Raw genomic sequence first — 21,625 nt, forward strand, 5'->3', positions numbered from 1 at the left:
AACACATGAGCTTGACAGTTTAAAATCCTGAAATGTAAAGTAGCAGAAGAATATTCCTTCCTCCCCAACTTGTCAAAAGCCTTGCCATCTCTGTCAGAGGGAATGAGGTAGCAGCAGTAATCTGTTAAGCAGAAGCAGTTTAAACTAGGAAAAATTGCTGCTGGATCTGTTATGTGGTTGGAAAAAAAATACATCGAAGTCCAGGGTACCCAGTATAACCTGTCAGACTTCCAGGGGTCAGGAGGCTGACTATTAGGCAAACTAGAAGCAATGAGAAAAATAGTAATTCAAAAATGCAAAATAGGAGAAACCATTGTAGATTTGGGCACATCTAAATGTAAAAACATCATTCATTCTGCTCAATTGAAAAATCGCTTTCATCTTAGATAAAGTCTCAGGAAAAGATAAACCTTCAAAAGCAGAATCTGAAACCACACTTTCTTCAGAATCATAAAGTTCATATTGAGAAGAAATTCCATGGACATAATCATCACCATGCAATACTTGCTCTTCTAACTGAAACTCAAAGCCAGAAGGAGGGAACTCTCCTCCTTTTCTTGTCTGAAACAGAAGACAAGGAAAAAGTATTAATGAGCTCCTGAGCAAATCCCAGCAAATCTTTCCCATCAATGGAAATGGAAAAAGGAAACTGAAATGTTTTCTCACTATGTTCACGTTTCCTTGGAAACTCCCTGGAAACTGACTGACTCTTAATAGGCATACCTACCCCAGATTCAAGTAGCTTATCCTGGCTAAGTAAAGAAAGTATGGTTCCATGAGTTGCACGTACTATAGCAGTAGATGTTCATCATTCTCACTGGTGCAGTACCCAAATAGCAATCTGGGTCAATTACTACAGCTTATCCATCCTAGGAGATTGAAACATTAGAACCTGGGAGCCCCTGAATTATGTTCCTAGCAAAGCCAGTCCTGAACCTGCAGAAGTAATCTAGTTTGTAATGCTTTGTAAAAGTGTATACAGAGGACCAAATATCTGATTCTAGAATACTTCTAGCGTCTACCCCTTTTCAATATGCAATCAAAGAAGACAGTGGATGTCCCTTAATTCTGCCTGGAATAGATTTGCTATAATGAGAATAACACAAAGCAAAAGCAAGGTACAACCATCTTGAAATAGTGTGCTTTGACACATGCTGCCCTTTCTTTGTCCTATCACAGGAGATAAAAGGTTGTTTAGATTTCCTAAAGGACTTTGCTCTGTCAAGATAATACATGAGTTGCCTGTGCACATCCAGACTTTGGAGAATGCCTTCTCCCTGATTTTCAGGATCAGAATAGAAGACAGGTATATTGATGGTAAACTCTGAAACAACCTTTGTAATGAATGACAGATTTTTTTCTTAAAGTAAACCTTTCTCTGTGGAAAACCAAATATGGTTCACCCAACAAGATATCTTGGATACTTTTACTCTACAAGTCAGAGCAATAAGTAACACAGTATTCCAAGTTATGAACCATACATCAGATGAGCTTAATCAAAGGGAGATAAAGTTATCCAAGATCTAGGATAGTATGTTTTCAAGTAACGGAATGTTCTCTATCCTGGGGGATATATGGCACAGCAATGTACATGCTCTTGGCTATATCACCTTTTAGGAATGAGATTAGAATTTCTGCTTTTCCAAAAGTTGGGACTCTGTATAGGAAGTTACTGTGAGCATATTTTTAAAGATTACAGTTATTCCAACTTTTTTATGTTTTTTTTATCGAGCCACATAATATTATAACCCGGAGGGGTAGTATTTCAGCATCTTTGATTTCAGGCTTTAGCCATGTCTCAGTTGGGGCTAGGATGTCTGGGTTTTGTTGGGTCATCCAGGCATGAAAATCTGTGAGGTGGAAAGAGCCTTAGCCAGTAACCAAAATCCCAGGGGTGACAGATGAAGACAGTCTCTGGCAAGCATCAAGGTCTGTGACAATGTCATCCCAGGCTGAGATACTGGATCCCCTTTGAATGACACCAGAAACTAGGCCAATTGTTGAAGACAATCATTTTATATTGAGGTATCATCCTAGGTGAAGGTTAAAAAAAATTGCTGCTTAAGGCCAGGGACATTCCTGCCTTAGACACATAATCAGCGACCTCAGTCATGTCACTCTTTATATAGATCACTGAGTTAGATCTAAAGTCATTCACACCAACATGGACTATGATGGAGTTGTAACACTGCCTGCTGTTGAGAGACTTGAGTGCGTGTGTGATGAGGTGGATTTTGGCAGTGATCTTTTCCCTTATGCTATAAAAAAATTGTTGTCCCCCATTTGTGGTCATTTCCTGCCTTCCTGTTAGGTATATAACCATGATTTCCCTTCAGTTATATATATTAATTATTCCATTAATTGTGCCAGGGATACATATGTACATATTCAATTCTGACAGCAGGTATGTAATATGATTTTGTAAAATTCTACATGCGATTCTGACAGCAGGCGTTTATACATGTAATGTGATTTTGCATATCTGGGGTACAGAAGTTCACAGAAAGGGAAATATAACTTTCAGATATTACCTAGTTTAAATATACATATTGTACATATATAATTTAATACATACTTGCAGTCAAGTGCTGTTTAAAACATGAATTTGGCCTACTAATTTCTGCAAAAATGAGAGTTGTGTTTTCGCACCAAACTATGACTTGATGGACTTCCTCTCTATAGTCTGATTTGTCATCATTGTTGTTGTGACCTTTGACAGTTGTGCTGTCTGCAAACTTGATGATGCAGTTCAAGTTGAATGTGGCTATGCAGTTATGAAGGTGAACTACAGAGGGCTCAGTACACAGCCATGAGGAACCCCTGTATTCATAATGTTGCTCTCTGAGATGCTATTTCCAGTGCATACTGTCTGAAGTCTGTCTGTGAGGAAAGTCCAGTATCCAGTTGTATAGGGGTGTGTTTATTCACAGTTGGTCAAGTTTCTTTACCAGGTGTTGGGGTATCACTGTGTTGAAGGCAGATCTAAAGTCTATGAACAACATAAACACATACCAATTCTTGTTTTCTCGGTGGGCTTATGTTGAGCGATTTAGTCAAAATGCAAACTTGAGTGGATCTAAGGATGCATGGAGACTGGATGCTATATGGTCCTGGCCTCTCAAACCACTTCATTACTACCTAGGCGAGTGCTATGGGGTGACAGTCACTTAGATCTGACGGTGTGTACTTCATTGGGATAGGTATTATAGTTGTAGCTTTAAAGCATTTGGGTACGATAGTGAGACTTGGTGAGATGTAGTAGATATCTGTAAGAATGTGTCAGCTGGTCAGAATATTCTCTAAGCACCTGTCCCACGATGTTGTCTGGTCCAGCGCATGACTTCTAAGATCAGTAGGGTTGAGATGTACTACTTCATCCCCTTGATTAGCAGTGGCTTTCATTGTAGTTGTGTTATTTCTTTCCACAAACCTGTTTAGTGTGTTTTTTTTTGTTGTTGAAGAAGTCAATATTGTCATCCCACTGCACTGCTGTGGGCCTATAACCTGTGATGGATTGTCTTCCTTGCCACATTCGCCTTGAGTCTCTGAGGTCTTTGTGATGACTCTGGGTTTTATGACCATATGCCCCTTCTGCTATTTTTATTCTCTTGTTTAGGTTTGCCCTGGTTTCTTCCCAGTTGCATGGAAAACATCCAGCATTACTGTCTTGCACAAAGGTAGTGCTTCCACTGTCCCCGGCAACTATAGACCTGTTAGTCTGACTAGCCTTATCTGCAAGGACATGGAGTGAATCATCATAGATCTTAACAAAGATATAGCCAATCTCCACTCACTTGACCCTACTCAGTTTGGATTTGTCAAAGGGACATCATGCCTGTTAAACCTGTTCGACTTCTAAGAGACAGTCACCAAGGCCTTGGATGAGGGCAAATCTGTGTACACAGCCTATCTATACTTAGCCAAGGTGTTTTACATGATCCCCCACGTAGGCTTCATTGACAAACACCCAGCTAGGTATCATCCCTTACATCGTTAGATGGGTTGCTATCAGGCTGACTGATACAACACATAATCAAAATACGGGAATCCACCTTTAACAGCAGACTTGTAACCAGTGGTATTCCACAGGGATCAGTCCTGGGACCTCTACTGCTTGCAATTTATTTCTCCAAAGTACAAACAAAAACTAAAGGTCTGTGACTGACAAAGTTTGCTGATGACTGCAAACTGGGAGTGGTCATAGAATCTCCAAATGCTGTCCACATCCTACAAGAAGGTCTTACACAAACAAGTGATTGGTGCCAAAGTCATGGCCTTAATATATTTTTTTACATTGAGTTTATGATCCCTTTTAGTAAGAGAGAGATTCCTGCTAACTACCACATCAATTGCAGCACTCTAAGTACGCACTCACTGGTGAAAAACCTGGGTACCCAGGTTAACAGCAATCTTACCGTTGAGCACCATGTCTAAACATTGGTAAGAATGGCAGTCTATATCAGTCATCTCATATGTAAGGGAATTGCCTCCAGAAATAAAGAAGTTGCAACCTCCCTGTACTCTTCCCTCATCAGGACAGTAATTGAGTACAATTCACCTTTTGGTATGTACCTTCCAGGCACCTACAGCAATTGGAGAAACCACAAAGGTTCTTCACAAGGAAATTTCAAGGTGTTCAGTATGTGTTCTAGGTGGGTCATCGGAAATCACTGTCACTTTTTCTGAGTTGTCTGTATGACACAGAATGTCTGACCCTGCTTTACTGGAAATGTTGCATATCCGGAAATCAAATGGTATACAGTTTACTCACTGTAAATACCTTAAGCTGATACGTGACATTAATAGAACCTGCTGGAGGGACAGATTTGTCTCCCAGAGGTTACCACACCTTTGAAAAAGACACCTACATCATGTCAAACAGAGCACTGCAGTCTGGACGATTGGATGGGTAACTGTAAAGTCACCCTGGGGGTGACATCTGCATGCCTCTTGGACATGTGCATTAAAACTTGGCTAGGTTTCTAAGGGCCTAGGGCCATTATCCTAGTAGCTTCCTATGTATGACTGCTTGTGTCATAAGTGATAATTCACTAAAGATAAGTGGTGTGAGTGGACCTCTGTGAGGCTGGCTACCATGAAATGGTACAGAGGCTTGTCACAACAGTGCAATCATTTCTGCATTTGCACATTTTAACCAAAGGCCAGCATGTGCATACATCATTTAAGTACCGCTGTTTGACTACTGGTATATAGAGTGGATATAAAAAGCTTACACACCCCTGTTAAAATGCCAGGTTTTTGTGATATAAAAAATGAGACCACAATAAATCATTTCAAAACTTTTCCCACCTTGAATGTGAGTTATAACCTGTACAATTCAATTGAAAAACAATAATATAAATACTAAGAAAGTGCAATATGCTGGTTGCATAACTGCTCAGCCTTAAACTAATACTTTGTGTGTGTACACCCTTAAACTAATACTTTGTTGAAGCACCTTTTCATTTAATTATAACATTCAGTCTTCTTGGGTAGGAGTCTATCAGCATGGCACATCTTGACTTGGCAATATTGGCCCACTCTCTCTTGCAAAAGCTCTCCAAATCTGTCAGATTGCAAGAGCATCTCTTGTGCACAGCCCTCTTTAGGTCACCCCACATATTTTCTATTGTATTTCAGTCGGGGGTCAGGCTGGGCCATTACAAAACTTTAATTTTCTTCTGGTGAAGCCATTCTTTTCTTGATTTGGATGTATTCTTGGGGTCATTGTCGTGTTGAAAGATGAAATTCCTTTTCATCTTCAGTTTTCTATTAGATACCTGAAGCTTTTGGGCCAAGAGTGACTGGATGTGGAACTGTTCATAATTCCCACCACCTTGAGTAAAGCCCAAGTTCCAGCAGAAGAAAACCAACCCCAAAGCATGATACTGCCACCACCATGCTTCACTGTGGGGATAGTGTTCTTTTGGTGATGCAAAGTGTTGTTTTTAAGCCAAACGTACCTTTTTGAATTGTTGCCAAAAATTTCAACCTTGGTCTCATCAGAGCATAACACAATTTCCCACATGCTTTTGGGCGACTTGATGTATTGTTTTGCAAATTTTAGCCAGGGCTGGATGTTTTTCTGTGTAAGAAAAGGCTTCTGTCTAGCAACCCTACCCCATAGTCCAGACCTATGGAGAATACAGGAGATTATTGTGACATGTAGTACACAACCAGTACTTGCCAAAAATTCCTGCAGCTCCTTCAGTGTTGCTGTAGGTCACTTGGCAGACTCCCTGACCAGTGTTTGTCTTATCTTTTCATCAATTTTGGAGGTATTTCCAGTTCTTTGCAACGTCACTGTTGTCCCATGTTTTCTCCACTTTTTGATGACTGTCTGCACTGTGTTCCATGGTTCATCCAATGCTGTGGAAATCTTTTTTGAAACCAACTCCTGACTGATACCTTTCTACAATGAGATCCCTTTGATGCATTGTAAGCTGTCTGCAAACCATGGCTTTTTCTGTAGCAGGCAAATGAGGAAATTCCTACTAGGACAGCTGAACTTTACTTGGTCTCTTTAATTGATGGCAGGTGTGTACCCAAGATGACGGAATGCTGTAATTAAATCAAAAGGTACTTCAGCAAAGTGTTAGTTTAAGGGTGTGCACACTTACGCAACCAGCGTATTGTATGTTTTTTATTTTTTATATATTTTCCCCTAACAGATTTGTTTGTTTTTCAACTGAATAGTACAGATTATAGGTCACATTAAAGGTGAGAAAAGTTTTGAAATGATTTATTGGGGGTCTCTTTTTTTTATATCACAAAAACCTATCATTTTAACAGTGGTGTGAAACTTTTTATACCCACTGTATAAAAGGTGTATAATTGGTGGTTAAGCACTGGTGAATATTTGTAAGGAATGCAGTAATCTTCTCCTGTATTGCAAGGTATTGGCCAATTACCAGCGGCTTTTGATCTTAAATGTTGCACCATGTGATGTGGATGATGCCAGCTACATAATATATGAACATGACAAATGAGCCGTGGCTAATGTATTTTGCAAGGTCGGAAGACATTGGGAGTGCTGTTCCTCACATATTGGTATAAATTCACCTTGCTAAGACTGAGTAATACACGGCCTGATTTTGATTAAAGTAAGAGCCTTTTTTCGTATAAAGAATAGCCTATTGTCCAAAGAGATGGTTCATCTAGTCAAACTGTTTGATAATGCCTGACAGATAAAATGAACATTGCACAAGATAATTCAGATATACCTTGTGCAAGACTGTATACTCATCTTTGTAGTGGTACACTATCTCAGCAGAATAATTCTAACTGGAGAATTATTAGCACTCTTGAGTCAGTCCAAAACATTTGGAAGAATACTCCTTCAGTTGTATGGACAGATTGGTGGTGATAGCTCTTAACTAGGTTTATAGACTCATAGGTGTTTACTAGGCAAATGACCACAAGTGCCATTTTAAGGCTATCCTTGCATCCCAAATCTTTGACAATTTCTGATATCCTTGATAAGTTAAGCACGGCCCTGGGAGAGGAACCATTTACATGCTACTTGTTTGCATCAGAGCCATAGGTGCCAAACCAGGGATGAATTTACAGTTTCCCATCCAATTGTCCAGGTTGCACTATAATTGGACAATGTAATATGTAGTGATGTGTTGTGTACGGTCTTATAGATGGTGGGACAAATGCATATGCTCAGATGACAGTTAGTATACAGATGATGTAAAGGGACCCTGGCATTGTGGTAATAGTGAGATGTCGCCATGTAAGTTGACAAAACACCTGCCCGGTGGTATCAGTTAATGAAACGATAGTATGATACAGACTACAGCAATCATTTTTAAAGCCATTACTGTAGTGGTAGAACAGTGGTTGCAGTTACAGGTGAAGCAAAAACTTTAGTGAAAGTCATTGCTAAAGACCAGTATGGAGTAATCTTGCATAATGGTCTGAAGCATCCGATGACTTCGGTTTTGTGGAACACATTAAAAAGACAGGATTAGATTTTATATTTCTGTGGTTGTTTGGACTAGACTGGAGTGATGTACTGTTGCAATTAAATTAGCAGACGGTGTGAATGGGTACACGATCGGATGACCACCGCTGGGTTATGTGTGTACGTTAAATGGAGTACTACTTAGATTGAGACTGGTGATTGTCAACAAAGCCAATTTGTTTGCTGAAAGACAGATAAACATAGCAATTCAATGCCTACAAAATCTTGTAGAAAAGACATGACAGTCAATGGAAGGCAGCACTTAACTGACTACAGTTCAGAGTAAGACTATTGAGAGGGCACCATTTGGAGCTTCCCCCTAGGACTCCACTGAAGACAGTCACCTTGTGTCCAGTTGGACTAACCTGGTAAATAAATGGAAAAAAAATTACTAAAGAAAATAAATATTGCAGCCTGCACCAACTAGAAATGCTTGCAAAGAAATAGACAGCAAACCTCTACAGATAGCCAGTAAAGTAAAGCAAACTAAACAGCCAGAGAATCATGGAATTTTTTTATTACACAGGACAAAGTAATTATTAATTACAGCTGACATTCTTTATTCTTGCTGTACTTTTGTATGCCAGTATCAAAATTTTGTATGCATACTTTTACATTCTCCAAGGCAAATGCTGCTGAAGTGGTTTGGTGCTAGCATAGTCCTCTGTGTTTGGGTTGCACTAGATACTGTTATAGTCAGCACTGCGGGACTAGAAAGATTAAAATGTTACTGTGTTATAAAAGCTGGCACTGCAACATATTTGTAGTGACAAAACAAGTGAGAGTAGTTCTAAGAAAGAAGAATGTGAAACCTGAAAAACCACCTAGAAGCAGTGATTGTAGTTTCCACACCTCAAGTCTGATGAAAATGAATTGACATATTCACAGGGTTGTTGGATAAACAGGACTAGCTGCAAATTGATGGATAAAGGTGTATGGGCATGTAGGGTTGTTACTATAATGCAATATGCTTTGTAATAATGGGCATTTTTCAAGGCATCATCAAACACACCGGTATATTACAGCCAAAGCACCAACTGCACTGGAGGCTGATAAATGGGTTAAGTAATGCATTTTGTCCGTGCACGTCACTATTTCAGAAGTCAGTCCTTGCAGTGGCATATATTATCTGATTCAGGAAAATTGAGCTTGATGTCCTTGCTTTAAAAATACCTTCTTTATGAAAAGTGACATCGAAGCATTCACCAATGGCCACACTGGTTTCTGGACACAACAAAAGGGAAGGGAAAATATAGTGATGTGGTTGGTATGTATAAAACTAAATGCAGGGGCAGTGCAAAACTATTTTTGAAAAACAAGTGGAATAAAAAAGTATGTAGGCAGACACTGCATACCAACATAGTTTGGACATGTCAATCTCAATTTTTCAGAATGAACTGGCTCCCCACCTAAGCATCACGTTCAATCATCGTCTCACATCAGGCTTTGTGCCCACTGAATGGCGCACAGCAACAGTTATCCCACTCCACAAAGGGGGAGCCACCACTGATCCCGGGAACTATCGTCCTATTAGCCTGACGAGCCTCGTCTCTAAGGCCATGTAACATATCATCATGGAACTCATAAAGACATTGGTAACCTCCAAACTCTGGACCCCACCCAGTTTGGGTTTGTAAGAGGCAGATCATGCCCCCTGATCCTGATCGACTTCTTTGAGGCAGTCACCAAAGCCGTAGATGAAGGCAAGGTAGTTCACACAACCTATCTTGACCTTGCCAAGGCTTTCGACACCATCCCCCATTCTGGAATTATAGCTAAACTCACTAAACTAGGTATAAATCCCTAGGTCACAAGATGGGTTGCCAACTGGCTCACTGACAGAACCCACACTGTAAAAGTTGCAGACTCCAAATCTGACTTCAAACCAGTGACAAGTGGAGTACCACAGGGTTCAGTCCTGGGACCTTTCCTGTTTAGTATCTACTTCTCTGAAGTACAGGCTAACACAGAAGGCCTTTGGCTAATGAAGTTCGCAGATGACTGCAGACTAGGAGCCATAGCTGAGTCCCCAAATGATGTGGACATCCTACAGAAGGGCCTCACTGAGACAGATGCCTGGTGTCAGAGCCATGGCCTCAAGCTCAATGCCAAAAAGTGCATTGTCATCCCCTTTGGTAAACACTCTGTACCCATGAATTACCACATAGGCGGCAGTCTACTTAATGCCGAATGTGTGATAACAGACCTTGGGACCTAGGTGGACAGTAGTCTCTCCTTTGATAATCACCGCCACAGTAGTCAGGAAATTCTTCTACATGGCACACCTCATCACAAAAGGGTTCTCATCCAGGAAAAAAGAGGTCATTGTTCCCCTCTACTCGACACTCATTAGACACATTATAGATTACAATGCCCCTTTTGGAATGTACCTCACAAAACATCTACAGCAGCTGGAAAGGCCACAGAAGTACTTCACAAAGAGGATCACTGGCCTCAAACAGATGCCCTACACTGACCGTCTAAAAAACTCCAGCTTTACTCCATAGCATATCGCCTACTCAGAGGTGATCTCTGCCCAACATATAAAGCTATGTCAAACCCAGAGCTGTTGGACATGCTACACCTAAAGAAATCCCAATCCCTCTGAGCTACACGATCTAGGGACCTAAACCTTGTCTCCATAATAAACAGGACATGCTGGAGAGATAGATTCCTGTCCCAGAGACTTCCCATACTCTGGAACAAGCTACCCATCTATGTCAAGCAAAGTTCCTTATTAGCACTCTTCAAGAAAAATCTTGATGAGTAGATGGGAAATAGGAAATACACCCCGGGGATCACTTCTGTGGATCTGCTCGACAGGGGCACAGGAAAATAACTTTCTCGGGTGGTGTAAGCCAAGGAACCTTGCTGGCTAGGCTTACTTAGGCCCTTGGGCCGATAGCCTTGTACCTACCTATGAACCTATAATAAAGTAAGTGATACCTTAAACCTTAAATTACTACTTCAGAAACTGTATGTGAATGCAGTCAGTTAAGGCCATGGCTATACTGCATCAAAAAGAAATGCCCCCTCTGTCAAAGGAAATGCTAGAACAAGGGAAAATTATGAGTCAAGCTCCCTGCTGAGAGCTGCCAATCACAGGAATTACGAGCTCAAATCACCCTCAGGACTTTAACAGCTAGGGAGGGGAGGAGAAGTGGATGGACTGGAATTCAGTCTCTCACAAATTAGTGTCATTTAAGTGTAATTAAAAAAGCACTTTGTAAGTCTGTTCTGTGACATTTACACTGCTTCTGTTTTAAGTAGTCATTCAGCAGCAGGGAAAGTTACTTACAAAGTACTGACTCAAAGAGAACAGTGTACGCATGTAACAGCTATGGAATGACAGGAGCTTTAGGCAAAAGGAGGCCTGCATGATGTAACATTTTAAAGCCAAAAACTGCATTCTTGGATACCGAATGGCACACTGATTTATCAGAACCATGTCAAGATGCTAGATCCCATGTGGTCAGACTCTGGAATTACATACAAAAATATTTAAAATGCTGTAAATAGTCCCAGAGTGCTGTTAAAATCTAGGAAACATCAAGCCATGACAAAATAAACATGTTTTTGAGTCTGTGGGTGCGGTACTCCTTTAAATACATATGTAGAAAGAATACTAAGTTATGTGTAAAATAACCACTAGCTGATACAATGGGGAGTCCTGGTGGATCCACCATACTTTTGTGTATCTTAGGGACACAAAAAAGAATGCCATGATGTTATCTTTAACTTCAAACTTCTTATACACATCTTCATGAGAGAAATTCTTAAGTCTCAAACCTTTATTTAATAACTCTTTAAACATGGCTACTGCATTCATATGACTGCCCATCCCTACTTGCATCATACCTCTCAACTGTACAGATTTTCGCAGAATGTCCAGATTTTTGGCTCATATTTTTGGTCTGTTCCTCTTTTTTCCTGGCAAATCACTGGAATGATCTCAGGATTGAAGTCACTAAATAATGACACAGATTTGAGTTTCAGACTTCAAATCCTTCAGAAAATGTATATTAAAACAAATCCTGTTACTCTAGCAACTTTGTCCCTATTTGTACCCCCCATTTTGTCAAGGTTTGTCCAGATTTTTTGCATTAACAGGTTGAGAGGTATGGCACATACACATTTTCATTTTTAAGATGAGTATAACACATTTTTAAATATTGTGTATGGTGGAGTACCACCAGCTTCCCCCCTTTGTCAGATGGATTAAAAACTCTCTATTTTGAGTCATTTGCAGACTTAACCATTCATCCTTGCTCATATTAAGCCTTATACTACCTTCTATCATTACAAAATAGTTTGCACTCTTTTTCCACATTATATTGAAGTGCACTGGAAAATTGTTGAATAATTTCATCTTTAAAAAACATATAAAATCACTTTTATATAACACTTCTTCTGTGTTCAATTTACAATAAGCAACCCAATCCTGATCTGATACACACAAATAAACACTAGCTTCACTCGATTCACAATCACTATTAATGCTTATATCACATAAATCATTCACATTTTCTGCAAAGTGATACTTTAAATGTAGCTTTCTTACAAACCTGAAAATTTCACATTTCAATTCATATCCCCTAGGTATCACTGTAGGGATGAATTTTAAACCTTTATTTAACACTGTGATATCTTCCAATGTTACGGCATACTTTGCCAGGTTTGCAATATAGCTATTTTTACATTTTTGATAATTTTCAGTACCACTTGCCTTTTTTAAAAGTCCGTGAGCGGGACTATGACTCCCCATTACTGTCAAGTCCACAGTCCTGATTTCTTGTTCTCTTTCTGTTGTTATTTCCTGGCTCATGAAAAGTTTTATTCATATAGCCAAGATTTTCTATTTCAGGAAGCCTAAGAAATGTTTTTCTTCTTCACTATCCCCGTTGTAAAATGAAGATTCACTTCCAGCCGACGATACATAGCCATTCGCGTTATTCCTTCCTGTCTCACTTTGAAACTTAACTCGCTGACGTCTCTTCCATGGATTGGTAGTGACTATGAACACTGAATTGCATTCATAGTCTCTCAAGTCTCTATGAAGTTTATCTTTTTTTCAATCTATTAGTACCTTTTCATAACCCGCTAATTTTTCATTCACCCCTGTTAAAAAAAAGTTCAAGGGTAGTATTATTTACTGCCTGTTTGATATTCTGGCATGCCTCTTTGGTCTCTGTTGCTAATCTCCTTCTCTTAAGGTCGTCCCTCTCAATAAGAATATTGACCTATTCCATACTACAACGATGGGCTGACACAACCCATCTGGTATGGAACATTTTATCTTCTTCTTCCTCTAAATTGAAAGGAGTGGAGGAGCTCTTAATTGCACACAAGCCCCTGGGCATAATATTGAGTTCAAAATACCTCTGTAGACTCAAAGAGTGAAAATACACTGATGTCACCTTAAAAATTAACTTCTCCACCTTATTGTACAGCTTCTGCAGTTCTGGTGTAGGTGCTGCTTCCTTATTTTTGCCCACCGAAGAAAACGGATTGCCAGACCAATGATTTCTACCTTCACCTCAGATGTTAAAGGTAGAAGACCCTGTTTCATGAGAGTTGCTGGAAATATTATCAGGTTCCTGTGTGGCATTCTGACCCACTGAAACTCTGTTATCGGAAGCAGAAACCAAAAAAACTATCCAAAGTCTTTTGTGTTGTTTCTTGAGAGGTTTCTCTAAAAAACCTCGGTAAGGGCTAAAAAGATTCACTGGCCATAATATGAAAACCCACCACCAACGTAGAAAATTAGATCTTTACCACCACAGAAAAAAAAGTCAGAGAAATCTTAGCAGTTTTAATAAAATTTTTGAATGTTAGCTTTGTGCTTAGTTTGTATACAGGAATAATGGATTTTTTATCTGTTCTTATTTGGGTTTTTTTGCTTTATTTCTTAATTCAAGAAATTGTTGGCCGTTAATACTAGTTTTATTGTCACACCAAGTGTCCCATACTTTGTCCCTTTGCTGTAGTAGGAGTCTGGTACTTTTGGTGAGCCAGGTGGCAGAGTTGGACTTTGTTTGAATTATTCTTGGGGGGCAAGTTGGTTAAGTATGTTCAGAAATGTGGAGTTAAAGTAGTCTACTGCCTTGTGTTGGGGAAAGCTAAAAAGGGGAATCAGTTGCAGTGGTTTAGTGCTGTTATCAAGTCTACTGCTCTAAAATTTTTTTTTTTTAGAGTATTTGTTTGAAGGTGCTATTTTTAGTGGGTTTGATTTGTTGCTTTAGCAGAAACATTGTGAGGTGGTCGCTTAGAGTGTCATATGACATGTATAATATATGTTAATGGGAAAAATGTTAATATGGTTTGTTTTCTTTTCTGTTAATTTATGTCTGCCTATATCTGAAGTGACAATTTAACAAAGTTGTTAAAAAAAAGAAAAGAGGTGCCTAAAAGGTATTCAGATTCTATCAGCCAGACATTTTGTTGAAGTGGTTTCAAACTAAGGTGCATCAAACAATCCTTGTATTGTGCAAGTAGGTCCAGTCTGTGTAGAAGCTTGTGGTGACTGCCATTGGCAATTTCCAAAAGAAGGAAGAATGACTTGCTACCTCAGCCATAAAACAGTCACCAGAATGATCTTTGGATAATCCTTATGAATCCTCAGAATAACCCTGGATATTAGTTGAAAGGAATACAGGAACATTTCTGGAAAAGGAAGGAAAAAGCATCTGTTTTCTAAGCTTGCTTACAAGGTGTTCTGTAGCGAATTTTGACATTTCGTTTCTTGTGATTGGCGGTTGAAAGATCTACTTCCACAGCTAGATCCAATCCTGGAAGACCACCCCATCCAATTTCCATTCATGGGAGTCTGTCCTAGTCCTGTTTAGCTTGTCTGTCACAATGTTTTGCTCTGACAGAATTCTACATTTGATGATGCCCGTAGACTGAGACTGTGCTGAACTGCTATATCCAAGGCTACCATGGATAACCTGCACAGAGGACATGATTTGGACCCCCCCTCCCCATCTCATTTAAGTACCACATCACAGTGGTATTATCTACAATCACCTGTAGTGACCCTCGGAGCCAAAGATGAATGAAACAGTTAATAATTGTCATATCTTTTATGTTTACATGTTTAGTCCATCTTTTTGGTTCTAAAGACTGTGCACTTTTATCCCCACAAATACAGCTCCTCAAGCAAAGTCTGAAGCATCTGTTGTTACAGACTATTGGAGCTGGAAGGCAGAATGGGAGACCTACACTCAGATAAAACTGGTCTCTCAACAAAACGTAGTTTCCTTTGTACAAATTCCAAAAGTGGAATCTGAAATGTCAGGGAGTGTTGATGTTGGGACAATACTGATTTTAGGTACCACTGAATGTTTCTTATGTGAACTCTGGCTAGAAGAATCATGAGAATCATAGATGTTTTGAAATCTCTGAAGTACAGGCCAACACTAAGGGACTCTGGCTAACAAAGTTTGCAGATGACTGCAAACTGGGAGCCATTATTGAATCCCCAAATAATGTGGATATTCTACAAAAGGGCCTTACTGAAACAGATGTTTGTTGCCAGAGCCATGGCCTCATGCTCATTGCCAAGAAATGTATAGTTATCCCCTTTGGGAATAACATGTACCTGTGAATTACCACATAGGTGGCAGTACACTAAACACCGAAAGTGTGATAAGAGACTTAGGGACACAGATGGACAGTGGTCTCACTTTCGATAACCACATCTCCACAACAGTCAGGAAATCCTTCTATGTGGCACACCTCATCACTAAAGTCTTTTCATCCAGAAAAAAGGAAGTCATTGTCCCCCTGTACTCATCCCTCATTAGACCCATTAAAGAATGCAACACCCCGTTTGGTATGTACCTCTCAAGACATCTGCAACAACTGGAAAGGCTGCAGAAATACCTCACTAAAAGAATCACAGGCCTAAAGCAGATGCCCTATGATGACCATCTAAAAAAACTCCAGCATATCTTCTACTCAGAAGCGATCTCTGCTTAACATACAAGGCCATGTCAAACCCAGACCGGTTGGACATGCTACCCTTAAAGAAATCTCAATCCCTCAGAACCACATGCGCCAGGGATCTAAACCTTGTCATCACAATGAACAAAACATGCTGGAGGGATAGGTTCCTGACCCAGAGACTCCCCAGACTCTGGAATAGACTGTCCATACATGTCAAGCAGAGTGCCTCTTTGGCCCTCTTCAAAAGGAACCTTGACGATTGGATGGGAGATAGGAAATTCACCCCGGGGATCACATCAGTCGCCCTGCTAGACAGGGGTCCAGGGAAGTAAATATTGTGGGAAGAAATAGCCAGGGAATTCTTATGTATAGGCCCTAGGGCCAATAGCCTAGTACCAACCTATGAACTTATGTCCATGAACCCTAGTATCCTGAGAAATTCCCTTGCCAAAGTCTTAGATTGAGTGAAACGACTCAGGAATAGATATTGATATAGATCTACTTTTTCCTGTAAAAGAAAACCTCTGACCTGGCATATCTCGGAGATGCCATGGGAAAAAAATTCCTGTGGGAAGAAGTCAAACAAGATTTTTGGATCTTCTCCTGGAAATCCAGTCTGTGAAGGAGACTTTGCATCCTAAGTGAGAGTTTCCTGACAACTTGAAGTAGAGTTTGCACAGATAAATAGCTAACTAAATATGGAAAAATGTGAATACCATAAAGACTGCAACAGGCTATCTTTGGAGCTAGACACTTTGTTAATACCTGTACAGCAGTAGATATCCTAAAGGGTAATACAGAGAAATGATTCAGACACAGAAAAACCTTTTAAAAAAGTTTGAAATCTGAGCTCTAGTCATACAATGACAAGTGTCCTTTAAATTTAGTGTCAACAAAAAGTGAAAAGTGGACTAAGTGATAACAGGTTGTCAAGGGATGACATTTTAAGCTTTGGGATGCTCACAGACTGGCTGAAAAAGGAAAGATCTAGGACCGATCTCCATAAGGCTTTTTTATTTGGTACCAGACACATTCCTGAGTGAAATCCTTTCCCTGCTAGAGAAAGGGAAACAGGGCTCTATGACCCACTGAGTCAGTACATACTGAATGACAGGAGGGAAAAAGAGAGTTTGAGCTGATGGATGAGGAGGGATCCACTGAAAAGGAGGCAGGAACTCCAACTGCCATATGCACCCCAGATGGATCACCTTCAAAAACCACATGTCTGATACTATCTGTGGTTAAACAGAGAAAAAAAAGTGACAGATTTGGGGGAAGATTTAAAGGCTTGCCAGGGTGGGAAGGTGGGGGTTACAATTTATAAATAGCAATTTAAACTTGTTGGACTGTCCTGGTTTCTGAGAGCCCCCCCCCATGTTTTTGGAGCTGTCTCGCCACTGTCTTTTGAAAGTCTACTTGCCAGACATTTTGCGAGTCTGCTTGTTTTTGGACTTGTTGAACTGTCCTGGTTTATGACAGACTCCCATTTGATTTTAGAGTCTCCTTGTCATTGTTTTTTTGAATGTCTGCTTTCCAGAAATTTGTCAAGTCTGCCTGTTTTGATTTTTATAAGAAGATCCTGAGTAAGGTATGAAGTCTTTAACAAAGTTTGAAAAGGAAAGCTGAAAAATCTGAAGTCTGAATCTTGAATCAGTCTCTCTCTCATCACACTTTTCAGGACCTCAGCAACAGATGGTCAAAAACAGTTTCCTTATCAAGGGAAGAATTCAGCCTTAGCATCCTGAGATAAATTTTGAGAATGTAAACATGCAAGCCTCCTCATAACAGTTTCAGTAGCAGCTACTCTGGAAGAGACATCAGCTGAATTATAAGCACATTTCAGCAACTGTTTGGTTACTTAAATCACTTGACACAGAAGCAATCAATGAATTCGAAGAAGAGTTGCCTCAGAAGAAAGAAAGGTATCTATAATTTCCCTTAATTCTTAATTGAAGCAAGCCAAAACATTAACATTTGAGCTTGACAATTAAGAATCTTAAAAATATGTGAGGCAGAAGTATATATCGTAAATCTATCAAAGGCTTTCCCATCTTTATTAAAGGGAGAGGGATTAGCATTTACCATATGTTTGACTGCAGATGGGTTTGCTAATAAATCACTGCAGGCTCACATCTGGGATTAGAAAATAAAAACTCATAAGATTGTGAAACTTTGTATAATCTATCTGCCTTTTTAAGAGAAAAGGTTGTTCTCAAATAATCATTTCCATGTTCGTCACTCTGGGAATTTTCAGTAAATTAATAATTCATTTTTCTTTTACCAGAAAATCCAGAATGAGAAGGGTTAAGAGCCTGTGCTAAGCCCTGAGCTAAGTCCAATAAATCATTCCTGTGTACAGTAACAGTGACAGGAGAAAATAAATGTTTAACTTTCTGCTTATTTTTAAATGGAATCTGCATGGAAGCAGAAAGACTCCTGTCAGCAACATCACCCCAGGGAACAGGCATCCTAGTCTGACTAAGAAGATAAACATTCCCTGCTCCTTCTTCTGAGACCGACAAGAATGGCTCTCCCATGCCTGCAAGGACACTCCCAACAGCTGCAGAGAATGTGTCTAACCCTCAGTCTAGGGTGTCTGAAAGGACTACACCAGAAGTAAGAAGGGAAGAAGATGTGTGGTCTGGGGAACCAGAAAGAGGCACAGCAGAGTCACCCATCTGAGGATGAGGCAAATTAGTAGCTTGCTAAAGAGGCAAAGGCTGTTTAGAACTTTTTATATATTTGTGCCAGGAGGAAGGAAGAACTGTGGAACTAGTAATTTGTTCCATGGTAAAACCTAAAGTTCATTTACAACTTAAAGTGGCAGTTATTAAAAGGTAAGTATAAAAAAAGTCATGTTTTCACCACAAACACTACAAAAACCCCAGCCGCTAAACAAAATTTTGTAAAGGTTTTCTCACAAAAAAGAAAAAGTTACATTTGTAGCTTAGACTAAAAAAAACAATAACCACAGCCTACCAGCTTACAGAACGTCAACTGACAATCCAAGAAAAATAAATTCCTAACATAAAACAAACTATTTCACTTGAATCAATTTCTCTTATCAAACTTTTCAGGACCTCAGCAACAGATGGTCAAAAATAATTTCCTTATCAAGGGAAGAATTCAGCTTTAGCATACTCAAGATAAATTTTGAGAATGTAAACATGCAAGCCTCCTCATAACAGTTTCAGTAGTAGCTACTTTGGAGAAGACATCAGCTGAATTATAAGCACATTTCAGCAACTGTTTCGTTACTTGAATCACTTGAGACACAGAAGCAATGTATTTGAAGAAGAATTGCCTCAGAAGAAGGAAAGGTGTCTATAATTTCCCTTAATTCTCAACTGAAGCAAGCCAAAACATTAACATTTGAGCTTGACAATTAAGAATCTTAAAAATAAGTGAGGCAGAAGTATATATCGTACATCTATCAAAGGCTTTCCCATCTATATTAAAGGGAGAGGAATTAGCATTTACCATAATTCTCAATTGAAGCAAGCCAAAACTTTAACATTTGAGCTTAATAACATTAACATTTGAGTCATAACAAAAACATCATCCAAAGCTGAAAGAATAGGAGAAAGAGTGGTACATTAAGGAAATTCATATTTAATAAAGCATAACACTTTTTTTCAAAGAAACTGGAATGTCATTTTGTTCCAATTGAGACAATTGATTTATTCTAGGCATGATTTCAGAAAAGGAAAATTCCTCCTAGGGACTACCAGTAGAAATATTATCCTCCTAATCATCATAATAATTTATCTGAGAAAAAGTTGCTTCCAAATAATCATTTCTTGTTCGTCACTCCGGGAATTTTCAGGAAATTAATCATTCATTTTTCTTTTACCAGAAAATCCAGAATGAGAAGGGTTAAGAGCCTGTGCTAAGCCCTGAGCTAAGTCCAATAAATCATTCCTGTGTAAAGTAACAGTGACAGGAGAAAATAAATGTTTAACTTTCTGCTTCTTTTTAAATGGAATTTGCATGGAAGCAGAAAGGCTCTCATCAGCAACATCACCTCAGGGAACACGCATCCTAGTCTGACTAAGAAAAGAAACATGTCCTGCTCTTTCTTCTGAGACTGACAAGAATGGCTCTCCCATGCCTGCAAGGACACTCTCAACAGCTGCAGAGAATGTGTCTAATCCTCAGTCCAGGGTGGCTGAAAGGACTACACCAGAAGTAAGAAGGGAAGAAGATGTGTAGTCTCGGGAACCAGAAAGAGGCACAGCAGAGTCACCCATATGAGGATGAGGCAAATTAGTAGCTTGCTAAAGAGGCAAAAGCTGTCCAGAACTTTTTTTAATTTTTGTGCCAGGAAGAACTGAGGAACCAGTAATTTGTTCCATGGTAAAACCTAAAGTTCATTTATAACTTAAAATGGCAGTTATTAAAAGGTAAGTATCAAAAAAGTCATGTTTTCACCACAAACACTACAAAAACCCCAGTTGCTAAACACAATTTTGTAAAGGTTTTCTCACAAAAACGAAAAAGTTACATTTGTAGCTTTAGACTAAAAAAAAAAAAAATGATAACCACAGTCTACCAGCTGACAGAACTGACAATCCAAAAAAAAAAATTTCTAACATAAACTATTTCACTTAAAAATATATAGTTTTAGTCACAAGTTGTAGAAGTTATTTTTTCTGTGTAGCAATGGAGAAACACTAGCCAACTGTCAATCTTCGTAAGCCTGCAAAAAGAGCACCCTTTGGCAGCAGGAAAGCTCTGAAGGACTTGACGCCCAGACTGCTGATTTTTACCAGTGCCAGTTCACGTAATCAACAGCTTGGATAAGTGGAATGTGCCCTGAAACTTTGGGAATTGGTCAGGTGTTATATCCTATTTAGATAAAACCTATTTAGCTAAGACTAATTGCTATCTATTCCAGCAACCTGAGCAGCTCCCTGATCTGGTGCCCCCTAACTCCAAAGTGAAAAAAGTCTGCTTACTACAAATATGTGGTTCAGCCCTGACGGCAAATGCAGTACTGTCATTCATTTCTGACTGCTAGTACTGCAGTACAGCCCAATCAACATCTACCAGTCGTGCCCCCTAACACCCTGTGCACAGCTTTCAACCATTTAGGACAAGAAATCTAGACAAAGCTTAAAATAATGGGGTAAACAAAGACCCAAAAAATGGACAGATTTGAAATATTGCCCTTATAAACTTAGAAAGTTGCTAGAATAACAGGATTTGAGTTAAAATGCATTTTCTGAAGGATATGGAGTCTGAAACTCAAATGTATGTTATTATTTAGTGACATGAATCCTCAACGATTTGCCCCCAAAACACAAATTTTAAAAAGGCAAGATCAAAAATATGAGGCAAAAATCTGGACATTCTGTGAAAATCTGGACAGTTGAGAGCTATAACCCAGTGTCCAGGGTGGCTGCCCACTTTTTCCCACCTCAACTACACCTCTGGGGCAACTGCCAGATTTATACAAACCGAGAATACTAAACCAGACAAGTCATTTTAGCCACTGACGAAATGTTGAATATAACAAATTACTGCTGAATCTAAATATGGAAGAAACTGGCAGGCCCATTGCCAAATATAGATTCAATGCTAATTAAAAATAAAAGAAAATGAAATATTACAAAATACAATAAAAAGCAGTCCTGTTCTAAAGTATTTAATCATGAAAATGACATTTAAGACAGTAAAGTATACTAAGATCTTCAACTGAATGACTGC

General features: G+C 39.3%; 1 protein-coding gene across 1 annotated transcript in view; it reads right to left on the reverse strand.

The window, feature by feature from the left end:
* The window catches only part of IQCE (IQ motif containing E), a 2,620,731-nt gene that overhangs the window by 1,465,144 nt on the left and 1,133,962 nt on the right, over window positions 1-21,625 (reverse strand). The window lies entirely within an intron of this gene.

This window comes from Protopterus annectens, chromosome 12.part0 (assembly GCF_019279795.1).
Source record: "Protopterus annectens isolate FY-2018-M chromosome 12.part0, PAN1.0, whole genome shotgun sequence".
Taxonomy (NCBI): Eukaryota; Metazoa; Chordata; order Ceratodontiformes; family Protopteridae; genus Protopterus; species Protopterus annectens.